The following is an 11291-nucleotide window of genomic DNA, read 5'->3' on the forward strand; positions in this document are numbered from 1 at the left end:
TCTATTTCTCAGTAGGCCTATCGGTCCAGCTGGAGGTCTATTAGGCTGGTACAGCAAAGCTCTATGTTTGATGATAAACACTGCAGCCAAATCAGCTAATTATTGGTTTTAGTTTAGTGCAGAACTCACTGTGTCTCTGTTATGCATCATTTTATTAGCTGCAGTAACTGCAAGCAACAGTCTATAACTAAGTTCCTTAGAACATACCTGAGTCTTACTCTGGCTGTCAGATTCATTAACTGAAGTGGGCAGCATTACATTTTGACACACACAGCTCTCCCACAATTTGCTCCACGCTCACTGTGTCAGTGAAGGTGTCGTTTTCAGGCTCTGTTTCAGTGGCTGCACCCTATGTGAATTTTGCTTGCGCGATCATGCGTGACTGGATATAGACCTTGTCATTAAAATGTTAAGGAACCTTTGTATAATTTCTTGGCAGTGAATCAACAAGCATTTCTGGAACGTGAACGAGGTTATGTTTCCACACAGGAGGTGTTAGTCAGAAGTTCCTTGACAAGGTTAGCCGTGTGCTCTAAACACACAAAAAGCTGTTCCAATGCCAGGTGCGAGAGGAGGTGAACAGAGACGTCGCTCCCCAAACATTTCAACTTGTGACAGCTGAATATTGGCGACTGCAGGCCCCTGACATTTCTAATAATGCCCCTCTGTTCTCTTTACATTATTTTTCCTGCTGATGTTTTCTTTCCTTCTCCTTCCTCTCTCCCTCCCTCCATCCTGTGCCCATCAAATGTGTCCACAGAGAGAAAATCCAAGCGCCTGTCATGTTCACAGCGTGATGCCTCCTTACTCATTATGCACCAGTGACATCATTACAAAAGCAATCACAGGGCTGTGATAAACGCCAGGCTAATTAAAAAGACAGGCTGACGAACTAACTAACAAATGTGTACGCTGAGCGCATGCAGCGCTCACATCTGTGCACACAGAAAGATACTGGCAAACTGTGCTCTTCTTTCATTTTGTTTTTGTTGGTGACATATTGTACATGTGCATGGATTATTTCTTAGAAAGCATACTGTTCAGTAGCCCATGTGTGCCTACATACAGGGCTGTTTCAGTTACTCTGGAGTGATTTGAACTGCCAGTCAATTTTAGCCAGTAACAATTCCAATAGTTTATTCAAACAAGATGCTTGCATCCTCAACAAGTTTGACAAAGACAGCATTACTTTGTGTAATTCTACTATGAATAGAATTTAAGAAGAAAAAAAAGAAAATTATGGAGCTGCAGATGGCTGAGGATGCAGACAATACGGTCTGTCTGTTTGTCTATTCTGCAGCCAAGTTCAGTTTTATACCTCAATTCAGTCTCGGCCCAGACTACATGTTAAATACTACTCCAATAATATTAAACTCACTACAGTTATTAACAGATCTGCTGACAGCAACAGCTCAGGCGATATGACCCCCGTCAAACTGCAGCCAATCTCATCTCAGATCATATTCGGATTTGGGGCTGTAGTAGAACTAAATGCAATTCTGAAATAGCATTAACACAGGCCCCCTGAGCTGCAGAAACACATACTTTACTGCTCTTAATGTGCTCTCACTAGGCTCCTTCTCACAGTATCCTCTATAAATTCTAGAATTGGCACGTTCATTTGTGCACACAATGACACAGAAGAAACGCAGTTTTGTTCCCCTGCATATTAATTGTTGTATATGGACAGAATAAATTCTACCTTGATTGCTCATTTGTTCTCCACATTGTATTTTCATATGAGCACCATTGTCTCCTGTTAACACGGAGTGACCGTCAGCCCACCACCCACTCAAGAGACAAACCAACCTTGGTGCTGAAGCTAGCAGGCATAATCGACCCATATCTTATAATCTGTTTCCATAGTATTAAAACAGAGGCTTTTTACTCCTCCAAAATGTAAAGGAAGGGATGAAGAGAGAGGAAACAGAAGTCAACTTCAACTCAGGATGCAATGGGGAACATGGAGTAAGTAATAATGAAGGAATACAGAGAGGGAAAATAATGTTAATGTCTAACTCACAGATGTTTAAGTTATAATCTTAATACAATTTAGGTCAAAATTCAAGATTGATACCTGCTTTAAAATGACAAAGAGACTAAGCGTATTAATGAGACTCATACTATACAGCTTATCAACTGCTGAATTTAAATTATGTTTTTCTGATTCTGTTTAAAGGTTGTCTTCATAAGTAATGTCTGTAAACTCAGCAGTAATGGGGAAATAGTTTCAGTTGAAACTGTCATTTTTCATCTGTAAGTAATGAAATGTTGATGAATGTGATGCAGATTGAGTTTAAACAAATGAATTCTGCTGAAATCAGTCACTTTTTTTGTTATATAGTTATTCTGTCATATTCCAAACAGGGATCTATAATAAGAACGTACAGACTTTGTCTGATTGGATATTAGTTGTTGAAACAGAAACACTTCATCTTCTGAACAGCTTTATGGAGATGCTGATTTTCTTTTTTAGCTGGACTTGGCACCTGCCCCCAGTGCCCGAACGACTAGTAACTGGTTTGATGACCATGGCATTACTGTGCTTGATTGGCCAGCCAACTCGCCTGACCTGAAACACAGAGAATCTATGGGGTATTGTCAGGAGGAAAATAAGAGACCAGACCGACAATACAGACGACCTGAAGGCCACTATCAAAGCAACCTGGGCCTCCATAACACCTCAGCTGTGCCACAGGCTGATTGACTCCATGCCATGCCCCACTGATACAGTAATTTGTGCAAAAGCAGCCCCGATAAAGTACTGAGTGCATAAATTAACCTTTTCACCTTTTCAGAAAGTTGACATTTCTGTATTTTACATTCTTTATTCTAATATTTAAATATTTTGATTTTCATGAGCTGTAAGCTGTAACCAAGATTAAAACAAAAAAGGCCTGAAATAGTCACTTTGTGTAATGAATCTAGAATACATGAAAGTTTCCTTTTGAATAAAATTACAGAAATAAATGAACTTTTCAATGATATTCAAATTTCATGAGATGCACCTGTAAGCCTTGTAAGGAGCTATGGTAAGAAAGGGTTTACCCAATCTAACTTTAACCACTACAGTCCTCTTTGGGATATGATCTAACATAAGACACCTGTTTTTTTCACTACTATTATTCTAAAATTCATCAGATTTCTGATGCTCTGTACAGGAGGTGTGACATCTCAGAGAGTCTCTGTTATTTCTGTATTTAGCTGCAGCATCTAATGGGAGTGTTTGTCTTAAAGTCAGGTGTGGTCAGATGCATTGTTGGCACATTGCTATCTTGAGGCAGCAGAAAGCAATTGTGCCATTGACTAACACAAACCTGGTGTAAAGTCAATTGTGCAATATTTTCCTACTATTTAAAAGATGTATTATTCAGATAGTAAGATGTGCTTCATCATTATCCAATGGATCAGCTTGTTTCATTTTTAGTTTTATTTTATATGAAATGTGTGCGTTGGACATCGCCGTGAAAGACTTTTAAAGGTAAATTGGTCATCTGTGATGCTAGTGTAGATAATACAGGTAGTGTTTTAAAGAACACGTATGGATTAAATCCTGTCTGTTGCTATTTGTTCAAAATTCCACCTATAGAGGCTGTATTTTCTGTGTTTTCATTAGTTGGGAGAATGAGGATATTAAAGCTCAGGAGGTTGTAGGTATCATAAGGCCTTGAGTCTTTTGACCTTTTCAGTGCACGTTGCTGCTGTTGTCTCTGGGTGTGAAGGAATTAAAGGATCACTCAGGGATAGCTTGTCTAATCTAATCAGTGTGAATCAGGGAGAGGAGTTCCTGAGGTGTGGGAGGCAGAAATATGAGGAGTGGGACTATATATACACACCCTTTTTAGGTTTCTGCAAAGGGCATCCTTTAATCAACTGACTGTAGAGAGGAGGTGCCACTGAAGGTGTAAATCCACCTTTATGATCAGCTCCCGTTGTTGTCTCTTCACTCAGTTATCAGACTCGTTAGTTCTGATTGAATGCCTCAGAAATGTTCATCTGAATAATGTGGGTTTGATTCAAGGCAGAGAAGACAAACAACTTGATGAATAAACTGAGTTTTAAAGGTTTTTTAGATGTAGCAGGATCAACCAGCCTCTCACCTCAAAAGGAGGTGAGGCCAGATCATGCCAAAGGAGGACATGCATCACTTAAGGATTGTGTATTCAAAGAGCCTTAGTGAACCCCTCTCGCCGTAAAAGGTGTCACTGGTGACACTTAGCAGGACAGCAAAGGGGGTTGTCCAACCCCTCTCCCTCCACAGGTCACTTCCGGACATCAAAAGTACCACCTGTCCTGATTCCTTTTCCCACAGAATGGCTGAGCCATAAAACACCACTCCCTTCTCTTCTTTTAGCTGATGTGCAAATGTGATAAGCCAGGAATGCGAAAGGGGGGACACTAACAACCCCTGACAGTCTCTCAGGAAACCGGAAACAAGCCCTCAGGGGAACAAAGGACTGCCCTCTGGGAATCACACCCCAACAAACAAAAGCAGCGACACACGCTCGCTCTGTCTCTTGTTTCTCTTGCCCTCTTGTCTCTTGCCCTCTTCACCTGCACTTTGGTACGCGCTCAGCATGCTCCCCCACCCAGCAACACCCTAAGAAGTTCGGCCCGGCTTGCCGTGAAAGCTCTTTGTTCGTTTCAAGCCACACACGCGAAGTGGCGCGTCCTCGGCTTTTCCCGCATTTCCAGCAACTTACTTGCTTTTTATTTTATTTTATTTTGTTTGTTAAAAGTTATCAGACTGTTAAGTTAGTAACTAGTTTAAATCAAGTTCTTTTTAAGCTTTATTCGTTGAGCTAATTTACACTGCTCCCACTGAAGCCGGACCCAGCCACGTGGGCCCGCCAGCAGTAACAAAGGACGACCAAACCTCTAACCCGAGCCAGGGTTGTAAAGGCCCCCACTGCAAATTTCTTCAATAAGCCAACCAAGACAGACTTCCGGAGCAATTCCCTGGCAGAGAAAGTGACTGGCTGACGGCTTTAACTCGTCCTAATCGAGAACACATGGAACTCAGCCAGTGTGAGGACGCTGACCAGCAACCCAGCTGGGAGACCAAACCAAGGCATTCTGTGATCAGTGATGTCCAATAGTCTGTTAATCTAGTATCTTTAATCCTTAAAACTCCTAGACAAATTTAATCGAGTTAGTATCATCTAATTGCGTTCTTTAGCTGACCGTATGAATCAAATTCTCCCCACAATAGAACTCCACATCCACTCTCATTGTTTAGTTATTGTTTATTTCTTTGATGTATATGTAACCGCATTTATATTCACCTTAGTTAGTTAATAAATTTCACCGTAATCACAGGAATTGTGTGTGTGTATTGTCTAACTCCAAGTCCCTGTCACAAGAATTTACCCCTTCGATATGAGACTGACTGATTGATTCAAGATAATTGAGCGATTATTAACTAACTGATCACTAGTGAATAATTGTATAATTATTAAAACGCTACCCAGAGGTCCGGAGACTCTGGGTGAATTAAATCTCCGGTGGTGCCCCGCGAAACGAGAGCTTTATGAATTAATATTCTCTGAATATTAAAATTCATAATTTGTATTACTCCTCATAAGTTTATTAAAATCATAAGTAGAACACCATTACCTTACAGAGTTTATTGTACTATAGAAGTAATCAATATTACACATGTGGGAAATGTTTCTTTTTTGTTTGTTTTAGTTGTCTTTATGGCACATAAAAGTGTCCATAAAAAACAGACTGCTTTTACTTAATATCCTGTTATGTAAATACTACAGTTGCCCATGTGCTTTCCCACTGCATGTAGAAATGTGTGCAATTGGAATCAGCCCAACAAAATCAAAAACACTCTCACAGGTCTACAGTGACACCATCTTCACCTGGATATTACATGTGATCTGTATCTGGATACATTATCTGGATAATAAGATCTGAGCACAAGCCTTTGCTTATACACAATGCATACAGTATGTCTAAAACATTTTAGACTTGGAACTAGAGAAAACTCCAACATATTTCTTGCATTCTGCTAATTGCAGACTTCACTGATTTCATCCTGGTCAACATGACCTTATTCATTGCCTCCTGGTCAATGTGACCTAAATTTCATATTATATTTTATGTTTTATATTTTATGTAGAAATCTGCTGCTGCCCAGTAAGGTAAGCAATAATACTTTCTTTTGGGGGGAAATTCCTGTACAGCTCATGGCATCACTATCCCCTCAAAATATGACATAATGAAGGGGTCTAATTACCAGACATTTTTCTTCAACTTTCCTATTTATGCACTATGTCAATACATTTTATTATTCTTCAATTTAAGTCTCTCCTAATTGAAATGAAGGATATCATGACTTCAATCAAGACGGCTATCATATATCTATTTATTATTTACGCTTTCTCTCTGACTGTTCCGGCTTCTAACTCAATCTGCTGACTGAGGGCATTCCCAGGTTTAATTTATAGTGTTTATTTTACCCAAGTGATTGCAACTTATGGAAAACTTGACTCAGCCGGTCAGGGGAGACAGAAACACACTTGACAACATACACAAACTGACGAACCAACAAGAGCAAAGGGAACACCAAACTTATAGAGAATCAAAGGGGGCAGAGTAATTGAACACAGGTGGAACACATTAGGGCAGGTGCAAACAATTTATCACAAGACAGGAAGTGAAAATACAAAATAAAACAGGAAATTGCAAAACTGTGACAATGTTCTGTGAGCCAAAATCAGTGGGATAATTTTGAATTAGACACATCAGAAAATATAAGTGTGTAATAATACAGTGTGTTGATGTGAGATCTTGGTCACCTCATGACACAAAACACACCCTGCTACTTACCATGGTGGTCCTTTGTAGCTAGGTAATTCCAGCCAGTTCTATTCATGATGCATTAAGGTAAGATGTTCCCTGCAGCTTCTTTTTTAGATTTGTGTGGCCAGCTGGTCTAGTTTTTTTCTTTTTAAACCTGTCCTGCCCAGCAGCCTGGTATAGAGTATGATGAGCTGGATAGCATATTGTGCCAGACAGATTTTACTTTAACAAGAGAGTATTAATATACTCCTTTGTCTGTTTTATTATTTATTTATGTAGTGATTTGTCACTGGGCCGGACAAGGGGGGGGAGACATGGGGATGGGGATGGGGGGGCACAAACGGACAGTACAGAGAAAGGACAACACCTGCAAGAGAAGGGGGATGGAAGGTGGGGACAACAGGGAATAGCTGTTGTAGTTTATGTACAAATGTGTTGTTGCTGTGGTTGTGTAAACCCAAAGAGTTCAAAGGTTAGAATGCACATTAACTTATTAAGCTCAATAGATTACTCACATTGCACTTTAAATCCACATTTATTGAATGATGAACAGTGTTATTACCTGGCTCAAAAGGCCACAACAAAAGAGAGACACACCATGGTAGAAGTTTAACAAAATATGTTAAACCAAAATTAACCAAATTAAGGCTGGTGCCAAAGTAAAGGTGAATGAGTATGGGGTATGAACATAAGTGGTTTCAGTCAGGTCAGGATGTTGGTTGCATGGAAAATGTGTGTGAGGTTGTTGTAATGTGCAAGAAATAACTATCAACTAAAGCAACATGTCCAGAAACCAAGGTGGAACCTGTGGAGGGAAACAGATGGTAGCAAGTTAGCAGAGGTCCACCTGTCCTCAGCCCCTAAGAATGAGAATAAAGCATTAAATACTTTTAGCCCAGGTGCCCAGAGTTACTGCAATCAGCTCTTCTTCTACAAGGGAGAGAGAGAAATAGGCCACACCCACACATGACCCCACAGGGTGTCACAACAGAAATTAAAAAAATATAATTTCTTGTTTTGTCAAATGTTTTAGCATGTTAATCCCCTTAAAACAACCTTATCACAATCTAATAGCCATTGCTTGTAAGCTGACTCCTTTTTTAAAAAGGTCAAAATGAGAACATTTTACAATCAGTTGAAAACCTGGTACAACATTCAGATCAATAGACGCTGTAATTAACCACCAGATTCTTTATACCGTATTCATATCTCTATGGGATTGATACTTGTTTGATCAAAAGAAATTCACTAACTTTCAATTACTAAGCTGGTAACTGTCACGATCACAGCCATGACCTCTGAAATCTTCATCAAGCTCATCAGCTGCAGAATATCTACCCCAGTTCTCCAGTCACTCTCCATCAGATTGTTTAGTCAACTAACTTGTTAGTATCTGTCAGGCCTCTCTAGTTAATCTCTTGTTTGCATTGTGATTATTTTGGTTGTTTGCTTCCTGTTACTAATGTCTACTGTCCTGGGCTTCAGGATAATGCCCTGCAACCTGCCAGCTCATTACCACTCCAGGGATTCGTCAGCCAGCCACGTCTACCTCCCTGCTCTGTTCACTCCAGGCTCTGCCTGTTTCCCCCTGTGGTTCTACACTGGAAAACCCTAAACCTACATCATTCCCTGCAATAAATACCCTTTTACTTTTACCTCTGTAAAGCCAGATTTTTGAGTATAAAACCTGCCAAATCTAACAGAACAATCTTCTCATGGGGCAACACAACCAGGGAGGTTGGTGGGCACACTGAAGCGTAATTCACACTACACTTTTTTTATAAGCCCGATTTGCCTGTCGCAGAGCTCGCCGACCGTCAGGCTGTGATCGGGGGTAAATCAGCGATCAATCTGAGCTAGCCAATTATGTACAACAAAGAATATATGAAACATATTAAAAGTCAGTGTAAAATTAAGGGAAAATAAATAATGCATCAGTGGTTTATAATCAATAAATAAAACAGTTGATAGAACAGTGGAAAAATACAATAAGCCTCACACAAAGTTTTTTTTGTAGAAATGCGAATTGATTTCTGACTGAGACAAGTAGATAAAAGCATGGATGAGTTTCTCCAGATCTGTTGCTGAAATAAAAGACTTCACAAAAATTTCTGGCTGAGGGCTTAGGTCTGACTGGGATATAGAACCATGTGTGATCAGCGTAAAAGTGGAATTGTGGCAAACTACCTCTGACAAGGATGGCTTTGGGGTAGAGCACTGAACCGGGGCCCCGGGCCTGATTCTAGTGCTGTCTTTCGGATGGTCTGATAGCATTGGTTTTCTAGCATCCTGTTCCTCTTGTTCAGGGAAGTGACCACACACCTCGGTTGCTGGTCCCTTCGGACATAACATTACCAGGACAGTGCCGGCATGCATTGAGGCCAGTCAGGGAAGGGTGGCCACAGAGGCTGAGACACCAGAGAGGAGGGTGCTTTGCCTGTGAGGCAGCAACAGGAACAAAGCCTTTGATCAGCTGGTCCCAATCTTGAAACACCAACTTCAGGTGGTGGATATCCTCTCTTTGCTGTGAGTACTGGAGTTTGCAGTCCACACACAACATTCTAGTTGAATTTGTCCGTGAATGATTCATAGGATTCCTCTTCCAGCCCACGCCCTTAATGGGAAACTCCTCTGTCTCGTCAACCATTGGACCAAGCCCCTAAACCTGCTGCTGGTTGGCAACTACTGGGAGGAGATTTGTTTTCACACCATTGTCTCTCTCCATGCTCCTATGGTGCTGAGTCAGACCTGGTTACAACTTTACAACCCTCACAGCAACTGGGCTGCAGCTAAGGTGGGGAGTTGGAGTTTCTTCAGTCAGTCCTATCTCTAATCAGACCAGTAGCAGCCCCATTGGTGTCTGTTCCCCCTGAGTATCATGATTTAGTAGAAGTGTTTAATAAACAGCATGCTCTGTCTCTGCCTCCACACCAGCCTTACAATTGCTCCATGGATCTCCTTCCATGAGCTCCTCTGCAGCTCCTTCCAGCTGGCTGTATAACCTGTTAAGACCCGAAAGGCAAGCAATGGAGAGGTACATGCACCTTTTGACTGCAGGTATTATTCAGCCCGTGCATTGACTTTTACAAGACAGGTACTTCAGGGATTGCTGTGTAAAAAAACAAAACAAAAAAAAACTGTTTGTCAAAGCTCAGAAGTGCGAGTACCACGCTCACCTCCTTCCACACATTGTTTTCCTGGCCACTGCTTTCTTGGAGTTCAAGAGACGCTTCACATCAGCACCCATTTTGGAGTTGGAGACATTCTGTCCCAAAGGTCCATCTCAGATCAGAAGTTATATCACTGTGTTTTCACTGTGCTATAATGTTCTGGACTGTTCTCATGGGTTTTGAGTAGGATCTATTGATGCATTGATGGATTCATGTACTTCAGGATATGTTGTAGTAATTGACTGGGTGCCTGCAGGCTGAAGAGTAATAGCAGTGTACTGTATGTTGTTCTTGTTGTTCCTTGTTGTTAGTGTTCACCTGCAGGCAAATCCAAACATACATGTAAATATCGTTATTAATCCATAATTCGTTTGTTTTTGTTATGGATGGGAATAAGATATTCTAGCTTTGTGTCCTGTAGACAATTAATTAATATATGAATAAATACAGATGGTTGAAGTCTAATATCAATTATTTAGTAGGGGTGTAACAGTACACAAAATCACGGTTTGATATGTACCTTTTGAAGTCATGGTTCAGTTAGTTTTCGGTACAGTAAGGAAAAAAAGATAAATATTAAATTGCTGGTTGTTTACCATGGTTGTTTATTATTTAAAAACAATAAAATATTCTTTATGTGGTTCATCAATGGTGATAAATTATCTCGCGAGGTGCGAACAACTCGGCACAACACTGTGAAGCTGGGGATCGGCCTCTTCAGCAAGTGTTCCTCCACTGCCACTGCACACATACACGCTACGCTTACACATGCGCACTGACGACCCAGGGTTAGGTTTCCAATTTTGGATTTATTCAGGCACTTCAAAAACATTTATTGAAAGTTTTATTCTTTTTACATGTTTATTTACAGCATTAAACATTTAAATGTATATTGTAGTAGGCTGTATATTAACTTATTTGGGGAAAACTGGTAGTTCTATGTAAAATCAGACGCTGAGCACCCCCATATCGCCAAAACGGCACAATCCTTGTTTCCGCTGTCGTTCGAATCTTCGACTATTAGGGGTCAGCCCTATGCTGCACAAACACTTTTTACTAGAGAAAAATAAGAAAGTGTCATGGGATCAAAGTAAAATAGGAAAACTTTTACTCACACAGGGATCTGAAGGCTGGAACTTCAGATCCCCAGAGGAGGTGACTAACTGACTGAGCTACTGGTGAGAGGGTATTCCCACGCACCTTCTCACAAGTTGAGGCAGTGACATCACATGTGACAGACTGGGTGTGTTGTCAGTTATTTTGGTTGCGTTTGATCCAACACTGAGTAAAAAAGAAAATATTGTGCAT

At 40.7% G+C, this 11291-nt stretch overlaps 2 long non-coding RNA genes across 2 annotated transcripts; both read left to right on the plus strand.

Annotated features, from left to right (window-relative positions):
• The first annotated feature begins 6674 nt into the window (after positions 1 to 6674).
• LOC123965906 lies at positions 6675 to 8468 on the plus strand. The gene is made up of 2 exons (XR_006823807.1): positions 6675 to 6897; positions 8299 to 8468. It is a non-coding gene; the product is annotated as an uncharacterized LOC123965906 (long non-coding RNA).
• An 831-nt stretch (positions 8469 to 9299) lies between these two features.
• Positions 9300 to 10538, plus strand: LOC123965905. The gene is made up of 3 exons (XR_006823806.1): positions 9300 to 9339; positions 9420 to 9607; positions 9748 to 10538. It is a non-coding gene; the product is annotated as an uncharacterized LOC123965905 (long non-coding RNA).
• Positions 10539 to 11291: the final 753 nt, after the last annotated feature.

Source organism: Micropterus dolomieu, unplaced genomic scaffold (assembly GCF_021292245.1).
Source record: "Micropterus dolomieu isolate WLL.071019.BEF.003 ecotype Adirondacks unplaced genomic scaffold, ASM2129224v1 contig_11802, whole genome shotgun sequence".
NCBI classification, from domain to species: domain Eukaryota; kingdom Metazoa; phylum Chordata; class Actinopteri; order Centrarchiformes; family Centrarchidae; genus Micropterus; species Micropterus dolomieu.